General features: G+C 43.5%; 1 protein-coding gene across 4 annotated transcripts in view; it reads right to left on the reverse strand.

The window, feature by feature from the left end:
* Positions 1-24715, reverse strand: part of RNF152 (ring finger protein 152) — a 59137-nt gene extending 34422 nt beyond the window's left edge. For 2 of the 4 annotated variants that reach the window (XR_012655305.1, XM_032764419.2), the window contains exons 1-2: positions 24559-24715; positions 23382-23505 (exon numbers count right to left, since the gene is read on the reverse strand). The gene's annotated coding sequence lies outside the window, so the exon portion shown is untranslated. Of the gene's footprint in view, positions 1-18971; positions 19281-21847; positions 22334-23381; positions 23506-24558 lie in introns of those variants that run through there. The other 2 variants (XR_012655306.1, XR_012655307.1) reach the window with 2 other exon arrangements.
* Positions 24716-25047: the final 332 nt, after the last annotated feature.

Raw genomic sequence — 25047 nt, forward strand, 5'->3', positions numbered from 1 at the left:
GTGTTTTTCTTTAAGTAAGGTAGTTAGTGAAATAGATGTGTTTTGTCTGGTTTTCCCCACAGCAACTATGCTGTTGTGACAGATGGAATTCAGTCTAAAGAATTCGGTCTGACCGGCATGAATTTTATCTGTATAAAAACTGATGATCTTAATAATTGGTGTTCTGTATGTATGCTCCTTACAGATATAAATTTCTCTGTCTCGGCTGCCTGCAAAGTGCTCACTTCCTTTTACATAGTAATGAAGTATTTCTAAAGGTATCATTTAAAGTTGTTAGCCCTGCAAAAGAATGAGTAACAGCAGCCTCGGGGGAGGAAGAGTGAACAGGACAGCAGTTTGGACTGTGAGGAACGGATAGTCCCAGAGAATACTGACTTGCTTGGAAATGAGGCAGCCGAACTGGTATTCAGAAAGCAATGTGTTTTATTTTGCTAACATGAGACATCATACAAGAGAAATCACTATCTTGGGCCTAAGCAGGATGAAAAACCAATGACATGTAAGGCCAAAGTCAGGCAGGGTGTAAGCAAGTGTGTTACACCCAGTTAAGGCATTATCCACAAAGGAAATTTTTACTGGCTATACAGGTATAAAAATTTTATTGAAGTAAATGCTTGAAATGAAATATACACAGGTTGAGAGGGAAGGTACTGTACATCTGGAGTCAGGCTTGGGTTATGGGGGTTACAGATACCGGCTGCAAGGATGAAAAGATACATACATATTGCATAACCGGCATAGACCCAGATTGGGGTGCAAGGGTTTTTAAAGTGTCAGTGAATAAGTGGGCTCGGGTTTGCCACCCACGGAATGAATAAGAAGTCCAAGTCAGTATCGGTGGAACGGATAGGTACATGGGTGGGGTGCATCCCTTGGTCCCTCAGGGAAGGAAGTGGGTTATTTCCCTGGTCAGTTATCTCAATTACTAGTGCAGTATTGGCGGTGTCCGGTGATGTGTTTGGTATAAATGTCTCTGGACCACCTGATGGCATCAGACACCATGAGCTGTCTCATGAGCCGGGCGTAGCGTTGACCAACCCCACATGCTCTCAGAACCGGCTTGTTGCAGGGGTCCCATGAGCCCAGGGCTCCCACGATCAGGGCGTGTACCTGGACTTCGTAACCTTGGGCTCTCAGGGTCTCAGCCAGCAAGGCATATTTCGACTCCTTCCATGCTCGGGCCTCGTGGAAGGCAGGTGACCGGTTTTCGAAAGGCACTGTGACGTCTACCAGGAGGACCTACTTTATGTGAACACTCTTATTCCAGAATAAGAGTAGCTTTTTTTCAGTTTAGTTAAACCACTTCCCCATGACAAACTAAAGCCACTGTTATACCAGAGTGTCCACATTAAGGGTTATACCAATAGAACTGTAAGGTTAAATTAATACTGTAACTCCATGGCTCTCAACTTTTCGAGAATACTGTCCCTCTTTCATGAGTGATTTGGCTTGCGTACCCCCAAGTTTCACCCCACTTAAAAGCAACTTGCTTACAAAATCAGACAGAAAAATATTACTGAAACATTGCTTACTTTCTCATTTTTACCATTTAATTATAAAATAAATCAATTGGAATACAAATACTGTACTTACATTTCAGTGTATAGAATATAGAGAAGTATAAACAAGTCATTATCTATATGAAATATTAGTTTATACTGACTTTGCTAGTGCATTTTATGTAGCCTGTTGTAAAACTGGGCAAATATCTAGATGAGTTGATGTACCGCTCAGAAAATCTTTGTGTACTCCAGCGGTACATGTACCCCTGGTTGAGTACCACTGCCTTCACTTATACTAGTATAACTTTTCCCATGTAGACAAGGCCTTACGCCAAGTCTGAATTCTACCTGTGGACTTCAAAGGATCAACAGTGTATAAGACTTGAAGGCGTCTCCTTATACAGACATACATTTTTTTGGTAATGTAGGACCTGAAGTATGAGCTGGGATAAAGTGATTACTTTGGAGTTGTGAGTCAGGAAACTAAAGGCTTCTCTATACAGGGAAATTGACCAGAACAGCTATTCTGCAATAGCTATTCCACAATAGCTCTCTGTGTGGACATTCTTATTCTGGAATAAGAGCATTCACACAGAAAGCTACTCCGGATTAGCTACTGCGCTTCAAATTTATACCTTATTCTGGAATAATTTAACATGTAGACAACCCGTAAGATTATTCTCCCATGTGAGATTTTGAAGTAAATTATATGACGGAGTTTAAGTTATATTTTTTATAATAATATGTATTCCTAGGATATCCATTCACCGTAGCATCTGGGCAGTAGCGCTTTATCTAGCTGTGATTTTATATTATTATTTTCTCTCCAATATCTGTAGCACTTAAAAAAATCATTCACAATTTACTGAATTGCAAACAGGGCCACTCAGGGAGGATGCCAGGGACTAGGAGGTGGCATGAGAAAAGCCTGCAGGTGAGGTAATATCTTTTATTGGACCAATTTCTACTGGTGAGAGAGACAAGCTTTCAAGCTACACAGAGCTACTTCTTTCAAGTAGCTTGAAAGCTTATCTCTTTCAATAAAAAAATATTACCTCCCCCCACCCTCAGTCTCTCTCCTGGCACCAATAGCATTGCAAACAAAAAACAGTGCTACTTATGGGGACAGAAGACCTGGGAATCAATAATGTGAGCGAGATGGGTACTGGCAGGGCTTGAGCAAGAGGTTAAGAGCATTTAGGGATGAGATGTAAGCAAGGCTGAACTTTGCAGGGCCTTGAAAATGAGAGTCAGAAGTTTCTGTTTGTTGTAAATAGAACCCTAGAATCCTGCTTTCCATTTCCCTGATCAAACAACTACACAACCTACCATGCTGACCAATATGGTCTCGTTATTTCCTTGTTCTCTTCCATCTGTCTATATCCATCTGTTCTCTCTCACCCTATGCATAGACTAAACTCCTTGAGGCACGAACCGTCTTTTTGTTCTGTGTTTGCATAGCACCTAGCACAATGGGGTCCTGGCCTACAGTGCTAGCTAAAGGGCTACAAATAATAAAAATACACAATAAGCCATTCTGCAGGTGTGTGTGTGTGTGTGTGTCTGTATTTATATATACATACTCAACATTCACTATACTTAGTACTAAGTCCTTAGTCTCTAAGGTGCCACAAGGACTCCTCATTGTTTTTGCTGATACAGACTAACACAACTACCACTCTGAAACCTATACCTAGTACTGGTGTGCCACATTGTGTCAGCATGGCATCCAATATTAAACTAGCAAAGGTTCTGGTACAGCCCTCATCATCATAACATTGTGCACAATTAATTTCCCTTCAAGCTTTCTATAACTGCTTTCCTTCTTCCATGATTTATATGGTACTATGGGATTTAATATGTTACAATCTTTAATGACAACTACTGTATATCTGAAACTTGACAGAAATTGCTGCTAGTAGAAAATTAAATGCCGAACTCTTTCCAGTAATTCGGAACATTCCTAACTGTAACACTAATCCATGCAATATATTCTAATTACCACAACAGGTCCACTAAAAAAAATCTTCCACATGACCCATTTGTCCGTTGTGCTGAAACATTTTGGAAACCATCTGAAACAGAATCCTAGATAACACTTTGACATCAGTGCTGAATTATGTTACATCAAGAAATCTGAATCTCTATTATTACAACTAGTTACAAAACACCTTGATTTAAGATGACCAGGTGTCTGGTTTTTGACTGGAACACTAGGTCAAAAAGGGGTCCTGGAGGCTCAGGTCAGTACCACTGACCGGGCTGTTGACTGTCCAGTTGGTGGCGCCACGCAGCGGGGCTGGCAGATTCCCTGCTAACTGACGTGCTGTGTGGCTCCTGGGAAGCAGCCAACATGTCCAGCTTCTAGGTCCAGGAGGGTCCTCTTGCTGCCCCGTCCCCCACCCCCACCCCCACAGGTACAGCTCCCATTGGCCACAGCAGGACAGGGCAAGGGACGAACTAGTCCACCTAGAAGGTGGCTGTTGAGGGGTCATGGTACACGCTTCTCCTGCTGCTGCTCTTCTCCTCCTGCTCCTCCTGTGGTTGGGCTCGAGCTGCAGCGCATGACCTGTGGTGAACTGCGGTCTGTCACCCCATTGCCAGCACCCAGGAATTGGAGGTATCTATCCCCATCTCTGAGTGCTGGGAACGGGGCTGAATCCCCATCCCCCTCACTGCATCCCTTCTCATCCCAAACCCTTAACACCTCTATCCCCCTCACTGTATCCCTTTCCATCCCATCCCACTCTACCCTCCACCACTACCCATCCCTGTATCTCTTACAGTGCTCTCCTACCCATCCTCTTTACCTCCCAGAGCCGCCACACCCATGTTCCTTATCCTCCACAGCCCTGCAATGCATTCACCTCCATACACTGCTGCAGTCCCATTATGTCCCTATACACCCCGGTGCCTCTCACAACAACATGCACTCCCCTGCATGCCCAGCCACCCCACATACCCCCGCATCCCTCCTCTCTCCTTCACTCCACCCTGCTATCATCCTTGGCCTCTTTCCCACCCCATCCTCTCTATTCCACCCGCACCCCTCATATTTTCCCCTCCAGCCCACCTTCCTTCCTTCCCTCCCAGCTAGGTGTGTTGGTGTAGGCAAGTGTGTGCATGCATGCAATGCATGTGTGTAAGAGACTGTGTCTTTGGGTAGAGAGGTGTGTGTATTGCTGCATGTGTGTATACCTGTGTGAATAAAATTTGCAGCCTAATTCTGACTTTTATTTCTTTTGCTGGCTTGCGCACAAAAAATTTATGACATAAAATGTGTGTATTCATTTTATAACAAGTTTTTAAAAGAGAAGGAAACTCTAAAAGAAATGTATTATTTCTTAAAAAGTGAATGTTGTTGACCAGTAATTGCAGAAGATCCAATGTATCGTATATTTCTCGCCACCTTTGACTAGCTAGATCATAAACTCTTTTCATGTGTATGTCCGGCACCTACCACGCTGGAGCCCTGATCTTAGCTGGGGTCTCTAGGCACTAAACAGCAATTGTAATAATAAATAACGTGGCAGTACATGTGTTAGTGCATGCTAGATGTGTACACATGAATACACACGTGTATCTGCAGTAGGTGTGGGAGTTAGTATTTACAGATTTATTTACCTGTCAGCATAGGTACTCCATTCCCAGAGAGCAGGTAGGACAGGAGAAGCTATCTGTTCAACATAGTGATGTCTGCATTGGAAGTTTGGTCAGTATAACTGCAAGGTACCTTTACTGAAATAAATTTGTAGCATAGACCAGGGCTGTGTCTACATGCGCATTATCCTGGTCTATGTTATTTGTATGCATTTGTTGGAATGCTCTCATGCATCTAAAACAACTTGCATTTGTAAATTCAAATATTGTGTAGTTAGGCACCTAAGGCCTGATCTACACTTGAAACTTAGTTTGACATAGCTCTGGAACTCAGCAGTGTGAAAAATCCACACCCCTGAGCACCATAGCTATGCTGACCTCATAGCTAGGTCAAAAGAAGCATTCTTCCATCAAACTAGCTGCCGTCACTCAGGGAGGCAGAACAGAACCGCTTCTGACAGCTTTCCAGCAGCAGAGAGTTCTTCTCATAAAGTGAATTCTCCACCAAACTATCTCTGGTCCTTTTAAGGCCTCCTTGCTTAAATGGACCAGAAAATCCAGTCCCAGAGTGAGTGAAAGTGTGGACACAGAATATTCCACTCTAATCAAATCTAGTTCATTCAAGAGAACATAATGTGAGATATTGGGTACCAAATGCACCGTACAGTAACTCAGAAAGGCCTAGTAACCACCTCCTATTTAAAAGTCCCACCAATCTTTCTGAAATTCTGCTATGTTAACAAAATGCTGTTTCTTTTTGCAAAAACACTCAGTACTTTCATCACTGAGGAAGTTGAAAAATTGGGAAATTTACAAGTTTACAACAGAAGGGAGCCTACTTAAGAGAGTTTCTCTCAGTAAATAAACCCGTGATGTTTTTTGTTCAGAGATAAGTTTAACAGTTTTCTATTGTGCACAGTGTGGAAACATTTCTTCTTTCATTTTATCTGCTGGTTATTTAATAGTTCTGTGGTGGGCTGAATGGTTTCTCCTTTGGCTGAGGGTATGGCTACACTTGAAACTTCAAAGCACTGCCAAGTATGAGTGTGGTCGCAGTGCCAGCCTCTCCCAGCGCTGCACGTACTCCACATCCTGATGGGGTTTAGTATGCAGCGCTGTTTACACTGGTGCTTTACAGCGCTGTATCTTGCAGCACTCAGGGGGGTGTTTTTTTTCACACCCCTAAGTGAGAAAGTTGCAGCGCTGTAAAGCGCCAGTGTAGCAAAGGCCTAATATTTAGCTTTCTTGAAAATCTTTACTTTGGTTATGTTTTCCTACAATCCAAAGATATTAAGCATAACTGCATTACATGGGGCAGAGGGGAATCCATATTCACTGAGTGGTCTTGCTTTTCAGAAAAAGCTGACCCCTGACTGACTTAGTTTAAAAACAACAAAAAACCAACACTAAAACAACAACAACTCAATCTATGTAAAAACATGTTTCATGAGTAGGAATAATGGAGAAAACTGATGGCCTATAGTGAAGCAAATCAATTTAGTACTTCCATTTAAATTACTTCTCCATACAGCATTAAGGAGCAATTCTGATCTTTCTTACACTAGTTTTATATGGAGTAACTCCACGTATGTAACTCAAGTCCTTCCTATTTACATCAGTGTGAGAGAAGAATCAGATTAAGAGCACCTCAGAAATAGCCTTTCACTTATTTCAGTGCTGTGAATACTGTCGCTTGCAGGTTTCCATTTACATGGAGAGTTTGGAATGGATGAGACTGATATAACTAGTTGTTTGGGCCCAGGTTGTAGCACTAGTTGCCTGCTGAGCAAAGGTCGGAAAGCAGACTAGTAGGAATCAGACGAAGACAAAAAAGAAGTGAGGAAATTACAGAGTGCTGCAGAAGGCTTATTTTATTAGGGTCAGAGTGGAATCTCCTTGGGCTAGGCTTTCTAGTTGAAAAACAACTTCAGTGATGACTATCAAGAAAGTTCTCTTCATTTTAAGAGGTATATTTACCTATACAAAGCTTCACAATTTCTATTCAATTCAGAATTACACAACTGTTCATAGATGGTATCCTTGACCATTTTCAGAAAAGGCCACTTACATCTGAAAAATTTTAACCAGCTACATCCATAACAAATACTGAGAAGCATCAGTCCTGGAGCAAAGAGCTTGGCTGTAAGTATGGCATATGTCAACTTTCCTTTTAAATTTCACATATAAAATAAGAATATAAAAGTCATGGAAATCCATTCAACATTGAAGATGATCTCACTCTGCATTTCTCCTACAGGTAGGCGCTACACTCCATTGCCAATCAACAAGGATGCTAACACCACCAGTCAATTGCATGTTGGGACATCTGAATATTTGCATGAAGTGAAATAATCTTGATACAATAGCTATCCTCATTTCTTATTCACTGTTATGGATAAAAAGCATAATACGGTTAACACATTGGTGTTTTTCTCTATCCCTGCAAGATTCACAGATAATAAATTAGAGCAGGTGTCGGCAACCTTTCAGAAGTGCTGTGCCGAGACTTCATTTATTCACTCTCATTTAAGGTTTCGGGTGCCAGTAATACATTTTAACATTTTTAGAAGGTCTCTTTCTATAAATCTATAATATATAACTAAATGATTGTTGTATGTAGAGTAAATAAGGTTTTTAAAATGTTTAAGAAACTTCATTTAAAATTAAATTAAAATGCAGAGCCCCCCCCGACCGGTGGCCAGGACCTGGGCAGTGTGAGTGCCACTGAAAATCAGCTTGTGTGCTGCCTTCAGCACCTGTGCCATAGGTTGCCTACCCCTGAATTAGAGTATTAATGGTGGCTGGAAGAAAATGTCTCTTAAACTGCACAAGAATCTTTTTGAATTGGTCACAATCTTCTATGCGTCTCTCTTACGAAAATCATGAATACAAAGTCTCTACTAATGCAAATATCCAGTTTGGCCTCCATTTAAGTATCTTCTAGGAAACAATACGCCATTAGACTGTGGAGACCTATGTGAAGATGCTCCCATATGCAAATCACCTTACTCTAATTATGCTGTAGATTCCATTCTATGCAACTGTAGACAAAAGTCTACTAAACATGTTCATTTATCTTAAAGCCAAGATAAGTTCCAAATGCAATGACAGATGATGGGCCCTTTCCATGCCTTCATGTCCTAACAAAACAAAGGAAAACTGCTTAGATATTGGAAACATTTATGATGAAATGAAATGGGCGTTGTTTCAGATATAAGAAAATAGATTTGTGTCTCTATGTACCTTTAATAAGCTGGGTGGCCTAGTACAGTGGTTCTCAATCAGAAGTATGCATACTCCTGTGATTATGCAGAGGACTTCCAGGTGGTACATCAATGCATCTACATATTTGCCTAGTTTTACAACAGACTCCATAAAAAGCACTAGCGAAGTCACATTTCCACTTACAGACAATGACTTGTTTACACTGCTTTATATACTATATACTGACACGCAAGTCAACAGGAGCTGCAGGTGGACAGCACCTTTGAAAATCCAGCCATTGACGTTAAATGGGGATTGCTGTAGCAAGAATAAAGAAAATACACTTCAAGTGCTTGAGAAATAATATAGTTAAATTTATTACAAGTAGATTTCCTGTTAGAAGGGAGTGAATGGCTCACAACTTCCTATCCCATTGATACACTACATTATGGAAACACAGCAGCCACCATTAAAAGTTAACATTTTCTTACAGGTATCACAGCCATTTCCTTTATTAGTTATATGGACAATTGTCATATCATGGATGCCACCGCTGGCAAATTTTGATGTTCTAATAGCAATTACTGTATAATAGAACTCTTTCTAACATCAATACCAGCTGTGGCCAAATATCACATCTGGCAAGTAACAACATAATGCAACCTCTTGACATTTCTATACGTAAATAGTCTGTTTCCATGAAAGACACTGACAATATTCTCAAAGTAAACAGTACAAAGATTTTCACCATGTAAGACATCAGAAGTCAGTAGTGATTTGCCACTCATTTTCAGTGCTTACTGTTTACTCGACTAGAAGCTTCTGTAACTCAGAGACCATGCTACACTCTGCCATCTGTCCTGCATTTTAACAACCAAACAAACTTAATTTTGGAAATGTTCAGATAACCAGCTAAGACCAGAATGGGAAATACAGAAGGAGAAACTAGAACTAAAATACAGCAAGAGAGTCTGTTCCAACCAGCTTGATCTATAAGCACAGAACGTAGAACCCTTTTAAGAAAACCTATTCTTACAGAATTTTCAGACCAGTTTTACAGATTCAAAAGGTTTTGGATAGTTCTAAGCTTTTAATGAACTTCAAACCTCAAATCTTTCAGGGTTCATTCCTCATTCAGATTTTTTTTAATGCTGCTCTTTAAAAATTAAACATTTTTCAACAATAGCATTGCTCTAACAAGCAGATAAACTACTCTGACTTACATCATTGTATCAAGTAGTTGTGGGAGCTGCCATATTTTAAGGGGTAGACATCCTGCCAGTATGACCTCTCTGACTTAACTGATGTTCTATTAGTCCAATAAACTTTCCATTAGAGAGGTTTATTGTCTCCTGGGGGATGGGCCACCAGAGTAATTGTCCCTGGGGAGGGGCTGGTAACTGGCTAGGACAGAGCCAAAATGTTATGGCCTGTGTCATATAACAGGTCAGATAAAATGATCACATTGCTCGCGATTGGCAATGGAATCTATGAATCTATGCAAAAGCAGCTGCCCCAGAAAGATAAGAAAAGAAAGAAAGTAGCTGGTTGCATCTCTTGGACAGATCCCAAAGATGCTTGCAAAGGAGTGGGAGAGGAAGAGGGCCACTAAGTAGGCAGATACTACAGTTTTGGTTGGTTTTGGTTGTTATAGGCAATTAGCACCTTGCAGGATTGGGTCTTTAACTAGGAGATGACTGTTAAAGAGAGCTAGCCATATGCCAGCTTGAATTGCTTTTCTTTATCTGTTTGTAAGTTATTGGGGGAGGGGGCCGGAAAGGATGTTTTTGTAATGCCAGTGTTTATACTGAAATTACTGACTCAGAGTTGGGAGAGGAGGCAAAACAGAGTTCTATCACAGATTGCCTTGTTCTAAACCAGACAGCCTTCAAGTAGAGTTCACTGCCCATTTACAGGACCCAGTCACTAAAACTCTGGCTTGCACAGGCTTGATCCAATGTCCACTAGAGTCAGTGGGAGCACTTCACTGGAAGTTGGGTCAGGCCAATAGAAGATAATCCAGGGAAGTGACTGACATTTACATGGATTGTGGCCAATTTATTTCATTTTATTAATAGTGATGAGGGCAACAACCAAAGGTTAGTGGTGGGTTGGATATAAGCTGAGGCATAGGAAGGCTTTGGTAGAGGGCAAAACATTGATGTAGAGGTGCTGCTCCTAAAAAGTGCCAGACTTTATCAACTGGATGCATTGGTTATTTATTTATCACATTTGTTGCGAAAAGTTAGAGGCAATTGTGTGGGAGAGTTTGGCAGCTGGAATGGAGGAGAGGTGTTTCAGGTATCAATCACTAGGAGCCCAGATCTTGCAAGGTACTGAGCATCCTCAATGTCTGTCAGACTGCTCAGTAGAATCTGACTCAGCACACTTTCCTGGTTCAGGACCTAAGCAGATGCTGGAGGGCTTGGCAGCTGGAGATGCTTGTTAATATTCTTCCTTCCTCTTGTTGCACAGAATAGTATTTCAGAGCTGATTTGCCATCATAATGTGGCATGCAACTGCATATTGCAACCAATTGAGACCAGGAGTACCAGAGAGGAGAAAATAGATTGGCACGAAAACCCTCTTCTTTTGGGGGGAGAAGGAAGGGGTCCACAATATATTTCACAATCCGTGTCAATATCCCTACCAGAAATGTTTATCTGTGCTGTGCCTTATGAGCAAGACCACTGAAAAATCCTGAATGCAATTAAAACATTTCTGTTTCACTTCCCTCTGCAATTTTATAATCCTCTCTCTCATCCATCAGTTTAGAAAGAATATTAATACTGGCATTGGCTGTTCCCAACCTCTTCTGCTGAGCCTGCTTTCTCAAGCTGTCCCAGTCTTTCAGCACCCAGCCATAGCTGCTGAGAGGAGAGGGGACTCTTTGGTTCAGAGTAAAGAATGGAGGGAGGAGAAAGGCAAGCTCAGCATTGGAATTAATATACAATGGAGCAGATCCTGATTCAATGGAGCTGTGACAATTTACACCACCCCAGGACTTGTCCAAACACATTCAACTCAAGAAAGAAAAAGGAAAAAACCAAGAGACACAAATGATACAAAACTGTTGGCATCAGAGCTGCACTAGAGTCAAACAATTGAAACCTGGATCTGACCTTACACCAAATTCAAGGTGGTCAGGCATGCAGCTTAGGTTCAAGCCCATCTAATATTTTGAATGTCAAAAAGTTTTAAAGCTCCTCTTGGTAATTCTCTTACTCAAAATCATGAAGTTACAGTGCTGAAGTACTGCTCTTAGCATGACATCATGTGAGCATCATAAAAAATACATGGCAACTTGATTTATGCACACAAACATCTGTGGCATTATTTTTAAGTGTGTGCAGCTTGTTGAGTCAAAAAAATGTTCAAGACATTCAGTTCTATGGGACTCGATGTTCTACGAGATAGTCTACATGTTTTATATCAGTCATGGTCCTAAATTAAGTCAAAACTCCCCAGCCATACAGAACTAGTTAATATTCAGTTTTTATCATTATTCCATTTGAGTCTAAGCTAGTCTTTTCTAATGGTAGTGATATTTTTTCATCCACATCTCCTCATGCATCTCTATACTATGCACAAAGAGAAAACCAGTTGTTATGTAGACTTCATGAGACTCAGAAATTTCTATTTCCCTTCCCCCCAAGCCATTGTGGGGCTTATAATCGCTTTTGCTGACAACAAAAGCTTCAGCAATTAAGTCAATCAGGGATTGAAATTTAGGCAGAATACCACCTCATAGTTTGTTCTGAAAGAAGCAAATGTGGCTTATTTACAAAACAATGTGTGCTCCAACAAGTTGTTGGCCCCTCATTCAGCTGGAAACAGAGCACTCAGTTCATGGGATATGCACAACATTGGTAGGGTTGTCACTTTTTTTACTCAGGCCAATACCAAATAAAAAGAACTTCATCACCTTTTTGCCCCAATCTGTCTCACTCTCCGGCTATGTCTACATTACACAGCTTTTAGCAACATGGCTTTGTCGCCACAAGCAGTGCCACAAAAAGTCGTGCGTGTAGCTGCTGTTTGTAGGATCTCCTGCTGACGAAAAACTTCTATCCCCAACGAGAGGAGTTTGCATTGTCAATAGGAGAGCGCTCCTGTCAACAACATGCTGTTCACAGGGGCACTTTTGTGGTGGGGGCGGGGGGGAGTGTTAACACCTCTGAAAGACAAAAGTTTGTCATTCAATTGCCAGTGTAGACATAGCCTCCTATAAAGCAACCTGATTTAAACAAATCACACACAGCCATAAAAGTGACATATTTAACTAGGTTCCAGTGTAGAACTGGATATGAGAGACTGAATACTGGATAGAAAGAAACTTTGGAAAAAAGGGTAGTGCACAAAATATTCTTAAGGTATAAGCCATTTTTACAGAGTACGGTCATTTTTATCCATTGCTTGATCTCATAGAGAATCTCAGTAGAGGTGGCCCTAAAATATGAAGCAACGGGTATTGAAACCCACGAAGATTTTGGCTTGAAGCAGCACAAAATTCAGATCAGGATTTGAGTTCAGGTTCCACACAAACTGCAAGGTGTATTTGGGACCTTCAAAGTGATCTCTTGTTGCCAGATTTTTCACATTATAGGTAAAGCTGGTAGTGCCACCTCTAGTTAAGGTTTCCCAACACTTTCATTTTCTTATAAACTTCGTTAAAGTTTTAACTGTTCAGGTTAAAATTTTCCATGTGGGTGTCCGCCACAGGCTGAATTTTTGTGGAAAGTTGTACCTCAAATGGTACGTCCATTTCTGAGAATGTGCTTAGGAGAAAATAGGTCATTTTGTCCACATCAAAAAAATTCTTACAATCCTTTTGTTCTGCAGTTGTAACACCCCCTCTTCCAAATTCAGCCAGGAACATTGCAGCTAACATATACTCACTTCTTAGAATTTGGCAGCAAAATTCCCCAAAGATTCTTTTTGTACTGGGTATGCACCATCCCCACAGAGCAACTCAGCATGTTCCATCCTGGGGCTGCAGTATTGAGCAGGACTTTCCTAGTTGCTGCAGGCTACTGTGACACCAGATGTTGGAACACAGTAGGGAGATTCTCTTCGGTGCTCTTAATCCCCTCCTGAAGTGCCAACCCCACGCAGCAAGAGAGGAAAGCTACCTACCATATTGACATGCAGAGGACTGGGAAATGTGATGGAGGACAGGGTGAGAAGGAGCAGGAATGGTGGTAAGAACAGAAATCAGTGGGGTGGAAATATGGGAAGGAGAAGAGGAGGTGGATAGGAGTGGGGATGGAACCATTGTTGGGGGATTGGATTGTAACAGAGCACATGCAGGACCAGAAGCAGAAGCAACCATAATCACTGAATATTCCCCTCCAGAGCCTGTACAAGAACCCAAGATTCCTGAATTTCAACCTTTCATCTGCTGTCAGCAAGTAGCTGAGTCTCATCACCCACCTCTAGTGAGTGCTCCACATACAGGATAACAACCAGTTACTCCATTAGCTCATGTGGGAGAAGTCTATGCTATAGATCTAAAGGTCTGAACCCTGCTGATGGCCCAGATGGAATACTATTTTTTCCAGGGTTTGGGGGTTTTTTCGGGAGTGGGGGGAAGAGAAGGGGTGCAGGGAAGTTAGTTAAGAAATTACATTAAAAACCCTATGTTAAAATAATGCTAAGTTTGCACAGTCAAGTATTCAGAGGTTAGGACATATCAGAATTAAAGTTTCCTGTGCAACTTTAGTACAGCCCCCTTGTGTGTATACATTCTGATGCAGTCTTTAATTACATGATCATAAACTATTTTTTCCACAGGCTGGGCCTGCTCTGGGGATGAATCAGGATTGTGCAGTAAAAGACAATGTTGCTATCTGCCAGACCCCTGCCTTCAGTACTTGCAGAAGTTGCAAGACATGAAGCAAATGTGGCAAGGAAATGCAGGAAAAAGAAAGGATGGTCTCCTGGAATGCCACCGTAAGAATCAGATTCTGCCCCTGCCTTTGCCACAGAGTTTCTAGGTCTTAAAGAAAAAATGTTCATGGGTGGTCACTAATTGTGTGTTCCTCATTTTCTGGGACCCGAGACACCTGGAGCCAGATTTCCCAAAATGCTGAATGCTCAGAGCCACAACTGAAGTTGATTGGAGCATACTACAAAACATAAGAAGTGCTATAACAGGGGTCAGCAACCTCTGGCACGCGACTCGCCAGGGTAAGCACCCTGGCGGGCCAGGCCAGTTTGTTTGCCTGCTGTGTCAGCAGGTTTGGCTGATCGCAGCTCCCACTGGCCGCGGTTCGCCGTTCCAGGCCAGTGGGGGAGGCGGGAAGCCGCGGCCAGCACATCCCTCAGCCTGCGCCGCTTCAAACAGCCGCCGTTGGCCTGGGACGGCGAACCAGGGCCAGTGGGAGCCGCGATCTGCTGAACCCTGCTGACGCGGCAGGTAAACAAATTGGCCTGGCCCACCAGGGTGCTTACCTTGGCGAACCGCATGCCAGAGGTTGCCAAAGCCTGTGCTATATAATGCTAAGTACTCTGAAAGTCGGGATCTAGCCATCTTAAATTGGATAACCAAAATTAGTGGACTCTTAACAAATTTAGCCTTAATGCCCAGCTGTAAAAATGGAGAGAGTAAAATCTCTTACTGTCATAGGGGTTTTGTTATGATGAATTTATCAGTGTTTGTGAAGCACCATATGATACGGTGAAATTCCCATTACAAAATACAGAAAGGTATGAATAATTCTGTGTTCAGGGCTGGATGTGGCATAAATAAGGTCTGGGGTCACACATTAAATGTAGAGGATAAAAATAAATGTTAAATAATTACTCACTCACTGAATGAGGCAGAGTCCTGTGGGGGAAAAAATTTATGACCAGGTAACTAAAGATGCACAAAGGGTCTGAACTAAGATGGCACAGAGACCCTAATTCTGACTATGCCTAACATTTGAGTGCGTGACTTTCATAACCTGAATCTTCCTGTAATGCAAGTTTCTTAGAGTAATTTAAATATAATGTAACTATAAACTCAATTTCATCATTAATAATGTGTGGAATAACTAGTAGCACTGTGCTTCCAGGGTGATTGATGCAAACAGCATATGGCTGTGAATGACATTGTTTTTCTTCTACGGGTTTGCAGAAAGAGGTATTTTAATTATCCTTTAACTTTATTTTCATAGACAGAAATGCTATTGCTTTTCTGAGTAAGCCAAGATTTAAATAAAAAAATCAATTGTAATCAATCAGAAATGGCAGACTGATATTCAAATCAGAGTTTGCAGTTTTATCGCACCTGTAGAGGAGTATCTCAAATCACTTTACAACTAGGAGTAGGTATCCCCCTTTTACAGATATGGAAACTGAGACAAAGAGATTTGAGGTGTCCTGCCCAAGATTAGAGTGGGACTTCATAGGGAGTGGAATCCAGATATGGTGACCAGACAGCAAGTGTGAAAAATCCGGGGGCAAATAGGTGCCTTTATAGAATCATAGACTTTAAGGGACCATTATGATCTAGTCTGACCTCCTGCACAATGCAGGCCACAGAATCTCATCCACCCACTCCTGTATCGAACTTGTGTCCGAGTCACTGAAGTCCTCAAATCGTGGTTTAAAAGACTTCAAGGTGCAGAGAATCTTCCAGCAAGTGACCCATGCCCCATGCTGCAGAGGAAGGCGAAAACCCCCCAGGGCCTCTGCCAATCTGCCCTGGAGGAAAATTCCTTCCAAATCCCAAATATGATGACCAGCTAAACCCTGAGCATGTGGGCAAGACTCACTAGCCAGACACCCAGGCAAGAATTCTCTGTAGTAACTCAGATCCCACCCCATCTAACATCCCATCACAGGCCATTGGGCATATTTATCGCTAATAGTCAAACACCAATTAATTGCCAAAATTAGGCTATCCCATTATACCACCTTCTCCATAAACTTCTCAAGCTTAATCTTGAAGCCAGATATAACTTTTGCTCCCACTACTCCCCTTAGAAGCAGGGCCGGCTTCAGCCACCAGCAAAACAAGCAAGTGCTTGGGGCGGTACATTTCTAGGGACAGCATTCTGGCACCAGCCATCATAGGTGCCGACTCAGGGGCGTGGGGAAAAGTGCCTCCGCCGCCTCTGCTTGGCATCCGCCTGCTCCCCTGAGTGCGCTGCTGCCACTCTGCTTTCCCCCCCTCTGTCCCAGGCTTGCTGCGTGGGAAACAGCTGTTTCGCACAGCAAGTCTGGGAGGGAGAAGCCAAGCAGCAGGGTGCTCGGGGGAAGCAGCAGTGGTGGAGCGGAGGTGAGCTGGAGTGGGGAGTGGTTCCTCTAACCCAGTTACGTCTGCACTCCCCTTCAGCTCACCTCCACTGCGCCTGTTCCCCTGAACATGCCGCCGCTCCATTTCTCCCCCCTCCCTCTCAGGGTTGCTGCGTGCAAAACAGCTGTTTTGCAGCAAGGATGGGAGGGAGGGAGAAGCTGAGCAGCAGGCGCTCGGGGGAGGCGGCGGTGGTGGAGCAGAGGTGAGTTGGAGCGGGGAGCATTTCCTTTACCTCCATTACTTCCTGCGCCCCCACTCACACCCTAGCTCACCTTCACTCTGCCTGCTCCCTGAACGTGCCACCACTCCGCTTCTCCGCCCTCCCTCACCTGAGAGGGAAGGGGGAGAAGCGGAGCAGCGGTGCACACGGGAGAGCAGGCAGAGTGGAGGTGAGCTAGGGCGGGAGGTTGTGGGGGACCCCCAGGAAGCAATCAGGGGGGAAATGCGGCATGCCATGGGAGGAGGCGGGGCTGGGGATTTGAGGAAGGAGTTCGGAAGGGATGGAGTTAGGGCAGGACTAGGGAGTACAAAAAGAGGGAGTGGCCAAAAATTTTTTTGCTTGGGGCAGCAAAAATCCTAGAGCTGGCCCCGCTTGGAAGGCTGTTCCAGAACTTCACTCCTCTGATGGTTAGAAACTTTCGTCTAATTTCACGTCTAAATTTCCTGATGCCCCAAATATCGGGACTGTCCCTATAAATATCAGCATATCTAGTCACCCTAAATCCAAATGCCTCAAGGTGCAGCCCTCTGTTCAATCCACTGCATCATGCTATCTCCCACAGTTAGACTTATTTAAATATAATTATTCCCTTTAACTGTAAGGTCAGTGATAAAGCTGATCAACTGCAGGTTTTTCCTGGTGGTGAACTCAGCCAGCAAGCAATTTCTAGTCATGTGTCATAGAAAATACAAGTACAAGCAAATGCAATGGGTGTGTGCATTTATCTGAACAAAAATGATTTAATTATATTGGTTTTTAAAAGTAAATTAAACAGTGGACCAAGGACTTCAGGCAATCTGCCAATGTGGTATCCAGAGCTGTAGCAGTTGGGTCACACTACTTCAAAAGGGAAAAGAAGTGACAGCAACAACCTAACTCATTTTATTTGCAGCTAATCTGAGCTGGCAAAAGACACAGCATCTGATGGAATATTCATTCTATAAAAATTTTATTTTTTTTTAAAGGATAAAATGTATCAGTCACGATTCAGACTATAATGTTTAAAAAAGTCACCTAATATTTTTACCTTATTACCTAACCCAGTGGTTCCCTGGGGGGATACGCAGACATCTTCCAGGGAATACATCAACTCTTCTAGATATTTACCTAGTGTTACAACAGGCTACAAAAAAGCACTAGCAAAGTCAGTACAAAGTAAAATTTCATACAGAGTGACTTGTTTATACTGTTCTCTATGTTATATACTGAAATGAAAGTGCCATATTTATATTGCAGTCAATTTATTTTATAATTATATGGTAAAAATGAAAAAGTTAGCAATGTTTCAGTAACAATGCGCTGTGACACTTTTGTAGTTTTATGTCTGATTTTTGTAAGCAAGTAGTTTTTAAGTGAGGTGAAACTTGGCAGTATGCAAGTCAAATCAGACTTCTGAAAGGGATACAGTGGTCTGAAAGATTGAGAGCCACTGATCTAACAGGTATAGTCACTAACTGGTGCACACTATACAAACTCTTTTGCCACAGCAAGGTAAACTTAATTCCCATCATGCCTCATCATCTGAGATCAGAGTGTGCAGCTACTGGGGTTACTGAGTAAATCATCATCTTGCTTTCAGGTAGTGGCATCCTGTTGAACGTGCTAAGCACTCGAACCTTGCCACCGTTTTATGATTTTTAAGTTCAATTATGGAGGAGTAACTTGATCAGAGCACTGCAGTGTTTGCTGTTTTGGCGTCAGACTTGCACAGTTTTATGTGGAGCAATATGGTATTAATAGCACTACATTTATTTATAACAACAACAAGAACATCAAGTTACAATAACAAGAATTAAAAAACAGCAAGAGTTTTGGAAGGAATAGAAGCAATCAGATTCCAAGGCATATGCCAGTCTCTAATAGCTGAAAGTTAGGAAGAAGCTTTCCCTGTGGGCCGGGTATTCCATGCCTGCCTACTTCAGGATTTCTTGCACCTTTCTCTGATGCATCTAGCACTAGCCACTGTCAGGGAAATGGCTACACAGAACATTGCCACAGGGGTCAGACCAATTCCTGTGTTCCTATGTATAATATTAATACACTAGATTATAGTATCCATGGTATTAGTATACAATAACGAAGCGAAATAAACCAGTAGTTTTCCCACCTCCCACAAGGTACAATCCACTTCCCAAATCCCTGCCCCCACCCCCCGCCCCACAGACACACGAGTGACCCACTGGTCAATGTGTCCCTCTCTGTGCCAAATCCACAGAAGATGTGAGTCACTTCCAGCTTGACAGCCTAACTTTTTAGGTCAAGCGGTAGAGGCTCATACTCTAGCTCTGGAAGACCCCAGCTCAATCCCTGGTATCAAGGTGGCATCTATCAAGAAAGCAGGGGCTCTCAGCAGTTTGAATCCTGGATGAGCTCCATTTAAGTGACAGCTGCTTTCTTGAAACAGATAATTGAACCAGAGACCTCTAAAGCTCAAAGTCTGAGTTTAAAGAACCAGGCTCCGTAGCTGGGGCTGTAACAAACAAACATTTTCTGTGAATCTGAGTACAGACAGAGGAGCATAACACACCCTAACCCAGGGGTTTCACCCACAACACAGGTTTGCCTCCAGAGTCCCAGCACGCTTACGTCCTACTCCTGGGTCTGAAAGAATCCCTCCCTTTCAACTTAGCCTAAGGCAAAGTCTACACTTGAAAAGGTTTGCCAGCATATCTACCAATATAACTATACTGGCAAGTGGAGGCATAGCTTACCCCAGGGGAAAAGTACTTTTGTCAGTATAGCTTATACCAGTCCCCTAAACAAAGTAAGCCATACCAGCAAAAGCACGTTTATGGCAGTATTACTGTGTCTACCCTAGGGCTTTTGTCAATATAGAAACATCACCCCAAAATAAACAAACAAAAGAACCACCACCATGACATTGCTATACCAGCAAAGGTTTCTAGTGCGGACCTGGTCTAAGATAATGCTGGGGAGAAAGAGGAGTGAGAGGGAGGAATTTCCAACTTTGAGAGAACATCTGGAGCTTAATCCCATCTTCCCAGTACCTCCCAAATTGCCATTGAAATCAAAGAGGCCAACATTTGTAAACATCCATGTGGGCAACTTGGGTGTGGAAATCACCTGATGCACACATGGGTTGGCACACACAAACACCTTTGCACAAATCCAACCCCAACTTATACATGTACTTTTTCACAAACATATTTCCTTGTGCACCCAAAATACCAAGGCCTAAGTTGGGAAAGCCTCTTCCCCAGTACGGTCTCTTCGCCATATAACATGTTTTTCAAAGTAACATTATACCTCTTATGATTTCTTATCAGCTATTTTAATGACCCTGGGGCAGCTGGTAGGAAGGGACAGATTACAAATTCATTAACATCTGTACAGTATTTTGAAGAGCAAAAAGGCCAGGTCAGGGGCTAAGTATTTATTACTCAGCTTTAACTATGAAAGTTGCTACTGTTTCTCTATAATTAAATTTTTTATCATCAGTTCCTCTGAAGTTTTAGGCAGGGAGCTGATCTCATCCCAGAAACTTTTGCTTCCTTTCCCCCCTGCTGTTTCTTGGTGAGGCTTTATGAAGCCACCTCTGTTCTATGCCACACCAGCTCTCTCTTAACTTCACCTAAAGAAACTCTAGTCAGACTGTTCAGAGTAGCAGCTGTGTTAGTCTGTATCTCCAAAAAGAACAGGAGTACTTGTGGCACCTTAAAGACTAGCATATTTATTTGAGACAGGACTCAATTCCTGACAAAACATTCAACCCTTCCTTGGGTCTACATCTTCCACAGCTCTTTTAGGATTGTTTAGATCTGACCCCAAACTACATACCTAACCCACTGATGGAGTTTTCACCCTATAGAACTGTTATTGCTTGCAGGACCGACTCCAGACACCAGCATTCCAAGCAGGAGCTTGGGGCGGCAATCTGCAAGGGGCGGCTGTCCGTGTGTTTTTGCCCCCAAGCAGCATGCCGAATTGCCGCCACAGACGGCGGCGGCAGTTTATGTGCCGTTAGGGTAGCACGCGTGTTTCCGCGGCAGTGGCAATTCGGCGGCAGCTTCTGTCTTCAGCCAGAAGGCAGAAGCTGCACCGCCGTGGACAGCTGAATGTAGAAGCTGCCGCCGAATTGCCACCATGGAAACACGCGTGCCGCCCTGACACACATGGACTGTCTCTGCTGTCCGCAGCAGCAATTCGGCGCACTGATTGGGGTGGCAAAAACAGTAGAGCCAGCCCCAATTGTTTGCCCACTCACTGCACCAGAACTGAGGGGTACCTTGGAAACTATGGCTGGCAATACTGCAATCAGAGTCAAACATTTTTAAAAAAAAATTCACCTGTTTAAAATTGTTAGATCCTGGATAATTAACTTAAGATGAAAGCTGAGAAGGTTTTTTATTGCTGTTTTCTTTGATAGAAGACTGTGTAATACAGCCACATCAGTTTCAAAGGATTCCACTCTCCTCCTCACAGACCTGAACAGCAGAACCGCGATTTGTATAGAAAATGGCATCAGCAAAGAAGGCAGGCAACTCTTGATAGGCTCAAAAACAGCTGTGGAATTTCTGTAGAGGATCTATATAGAGTGGAGTGGGGGAAAAAGGTCCAGGCTCAAATCTAGTTTCCAACCCACACAATAGCAGCAGCTAGAGGTAGAATCTTAAAAACAGTATAGAATTTGAGATGTGCTGGGATCCCATGTTTTTTAAAATACTCCCAATGTTCTGCTAAAAACAAAATCAAAGGGCCCAACTCTGCAACCCTTACTCAAGTTGGCTACTAAATAAAATGTTTGTGTTTGCTTATTTTAAATAAGTGTCAATTATCCCCATGTCACAGATGGAGGGCCCAATCCTGATAGCATTCTCTATTACTATTAAGTGTTTATATTGCAATAGTGCCAGAAACCCTAATCAGTATCAAGGCCCCATTCTACTAAGCACTGTACAAGTATAGGAATAGACACAGCCCAGGCCCCAAAGATTTGCAGTCTATTGTCTTAACTCTAAAAATACTTAAGCACAAGATCAATTTTACACAAGTTTGTATCTCCCTATGAGACTATTCACCTGAGTAAAGTCAACCATGTGCTCATGTCCAGCAGACTGGGACATGCTGAAATGGCATGCAGAATTCCCAGTGGTGGATCTACATGAAGAGCAACCCCAGGAGCAGGCCTGGGGAAACTGAGACACAGAGAAGCTAGGAATGTTGAACACACAAGTGAATCTGTGTCAGAGCCAGAATTAGAACACTGAAGTACATGCTTCCCAGCTCCAGACTCAGTTGGCTAAGCCTTGGCTTCTCTTATGATGAGCAGCCTGTTCTCTGTTATTACAGGATAAATATAATTTACACACACAATACACAGATTGAAATATTTGTTATCCTTCATGGCATCAGGATACTTAATCTGGACATTCCAAAGCACTGGCCAATGCTTCCAGGGAGACCGAGACGTGCATACCATACTTTTGTCAGGTGCGGCTGAAACAACTTTTTCTGTACAAAATAATGATCCTCATTTTTCTTGCCAGCTGTACCAAGCGTCACCTTTAAAAATTGACAGACGTTACAGGTGAAGCACTGAACTCTTCATTGAGTTCTTTACTTTTATTGTAAATGAAAGTATGTATGCGGGCGGGGGGGGGGGGAGTGTCATTTTTTGTCATTGTCCCATGAGTTATATATTATTTCAGTCTCAATGGGCACTTCAGAAAGGCCTAGGACCTCAACCTGGACATATAGGTTGAAAGGAAGATCTGTGCGTATATTGTGTCTGAAGGTTACAAATGTTTATAAGTGGCCCCAGACTTACGCAGACAACCCCAACCCTTGAACAAATGTCAGTCGGAATAGAATTACTGTGCTTATTTGAAGAGGGGCAAAACAGAACATGGACCATATTTCTGAAAGGGAGAAGAACAGATTTATTGAGGGAAGAAGGAGCTGATGAATTTCAGCATTTTGAATTAAGGGGGTCTTATCAAAAGCCTGCTTTCTTTGTTCTCTTTCTTTTGCCACACACACACACACTTCATAGCTCCCCCAAGAGCAACTTATTGCATACAAATCTTTTGCTGTGTTTTAAGCAAAACCACAATTTAATTTTTTTAAAGGCAACCAGTGAATCACTTCCAAGGAAAGTCATGCCAACAAATAGCATGGTTGAAACAAAGCACTTTGGTGCTAGTCCTTGGTAACATTTGTAGACCATGTTTTTGGCAATGCTGCCTTTCCAAAGAGGCAATTTCTAATTCAACAAGAACAAAGCCAAATTCTGTCACCATTGATACATTTAACCTTTATTCTTGTCCGTAAAAAAAATAATGCTTAAAACCCATCAGAACGTTTTATTACGAATGATGGTTTTGAGTTACTGGATAGTTTCTCCCCTAACTGGCACTATGAGAAAAATAAAGGGAAAAGATCAGTCTCTAAAGTCATCTGGATTTTCTGCTCAGCAAACCTCACTTAAACAACGTTGATGCAACCCCAGACATCACCCAGACAGAGTTCAGTACAATCTCCGCGCATTGCACTACTCCACAGACATGAGCATTGACCGTTACCGAAATCGAGCGTATTTTCGGTGTATTACCTGAATCTCTCATTGCGTCTCGTTTCTCCCTTTCTGCATGATGATATCAAGTGGAAAATGTTCAGTGGTTTGCAGGCAGGAGGCGACAACCAGGAAGCACAGTTGTGACAGAGCTTTGTTCTGCCTGCAGTGAATTACATGCAGCAAGGGTTAGACATAGCAGCAAATTATGAAATCAAAGCATCCTTTTAGCCTGGATCTATAATTATATTTCAGGGGTACAAGGGGGCTTCCAGATTCATTGAGCCTAGAAATAAAAATAAATAGGGAATCGATATTTATTTTTTCTATCTCCAAGTTCCCCTTTTTTGAAAGCAGCCTCCCCTTTAGCAACTCCCTCAATGCCGAAAAGGGAAACAAACACCCTGTGGCTATTACATATGAGAGTTGATGGGAATAGGAGACAGTTACAGAGATAACACATGCACGCACACACCAACGGATCAGCTGGCATTTCAGACATCGCTTTACCATCCCTTCCACTGTCCCCCTCCTTTTAATAGACTAAGCCCCTTTTTAAAGCCTCACCCCTCCCGAACGCAGGAAACATGCAAAGCCTACCTCCACCCCCAAATTGCAGGGCTTGTCTCCCCCCTAACTCCAGCTCCTTGCCTTGCCCTTCCAGCGATCATTTCACCCCTGTCAAGCAGAATCAGCCAGATGAGAAGCCCTAAACAACTGTCTCTTCCCCTCCTGCTCCGGGAGGCCCCTCCTCGGGAGAAAGGGCTGGAGCTAGAAAGCCCCGCGGGCTGGAGATAACAACCCCTCGGTGAAGAAATTATTTCTTTCGGGAAGGCCCGGGGGCAGGAAGGAAATGCAGCCCCCAGTGCTGCTAGAGACAAGGGGGAGGGTGGTGGGCGGAGGGGCTGGCTTCAGCCCGGGCTCAAAGAGGCATCTGAGGACACCACCGACTCAGCCAGATGGCTGTCACCCCGTGCCAGAGCCGGCACTCACCCCAAGCCTGGCACACCAGCAGCCCGACCTAGTTCCGCCCGCTGATGAGCAGGGCACGGCGAGACTCCGCTCACCCTCCTTTGCAACTCCACTTGTCCACACACACACACACACGTAAGTTACTGGGGTCCTCTCGGAAACCACTAGCTGGTGGCTGCTTTCAAAGGCTCCAGACACACGGGCTGAAAGCAGCAGAAGACGGGTGTGAAAGAAGCCCACTGACCTGGTTCTGTTTCGTTTCGGGCTGCTCGCCCTACAACAGAAGCCGCATGTGCCCCCTCTGCTCCCCTGCCCGTTCCTCTGGCCGTGCCCCTGGCCAGCGCTGGGCTCGCCGCGCGCTAGACTCGGAGACAGCCGGGGGCAGAGCTGGGCGCTGGGGGGGGGGGGAGTGGGGAGTGGCTCTTTGCTTTTTAAACACACTTGGGCTCGCACGCCTGCTCGCAGCCTCCTCCCCAGACAGGGAGCGAGCCCCCGCTTCCCGCTCCCTCGTCAGTTTCACAGCTGGCACCAAACCGCAGCGGGAGCCCTCCCTGCCTTACCCACCCGGAGACCGGCAAGGCGGGGGCCAGGAGACTCCGCCCCTCGGGCCGGCCTCCTTCTTTCCACCCCAGCTCTGCCCCGGCAGCCTGTGGTTGGCAGGAACGATCCCCCCAAGGCTGGTGGGGGAGCGGTCAGGTGTGGCAGCCCCACGGGCAAGAAATTATAATCATAG

Source organism: Chelonoidis abingdonii, chromosome 2, assembly GCF_003597395.2.
Source record: "Chelonoidis abingdonii isolate Lonesome George chromosome 2, CheloAbing_2.0, whole genome shotgun sequence".
NCBI classification, from domain to species: Eukaryota; Metazoa; Chordata; order Testudines; family Testudinidae; genus Chelonoidis; species Chelonoidis abingdonii.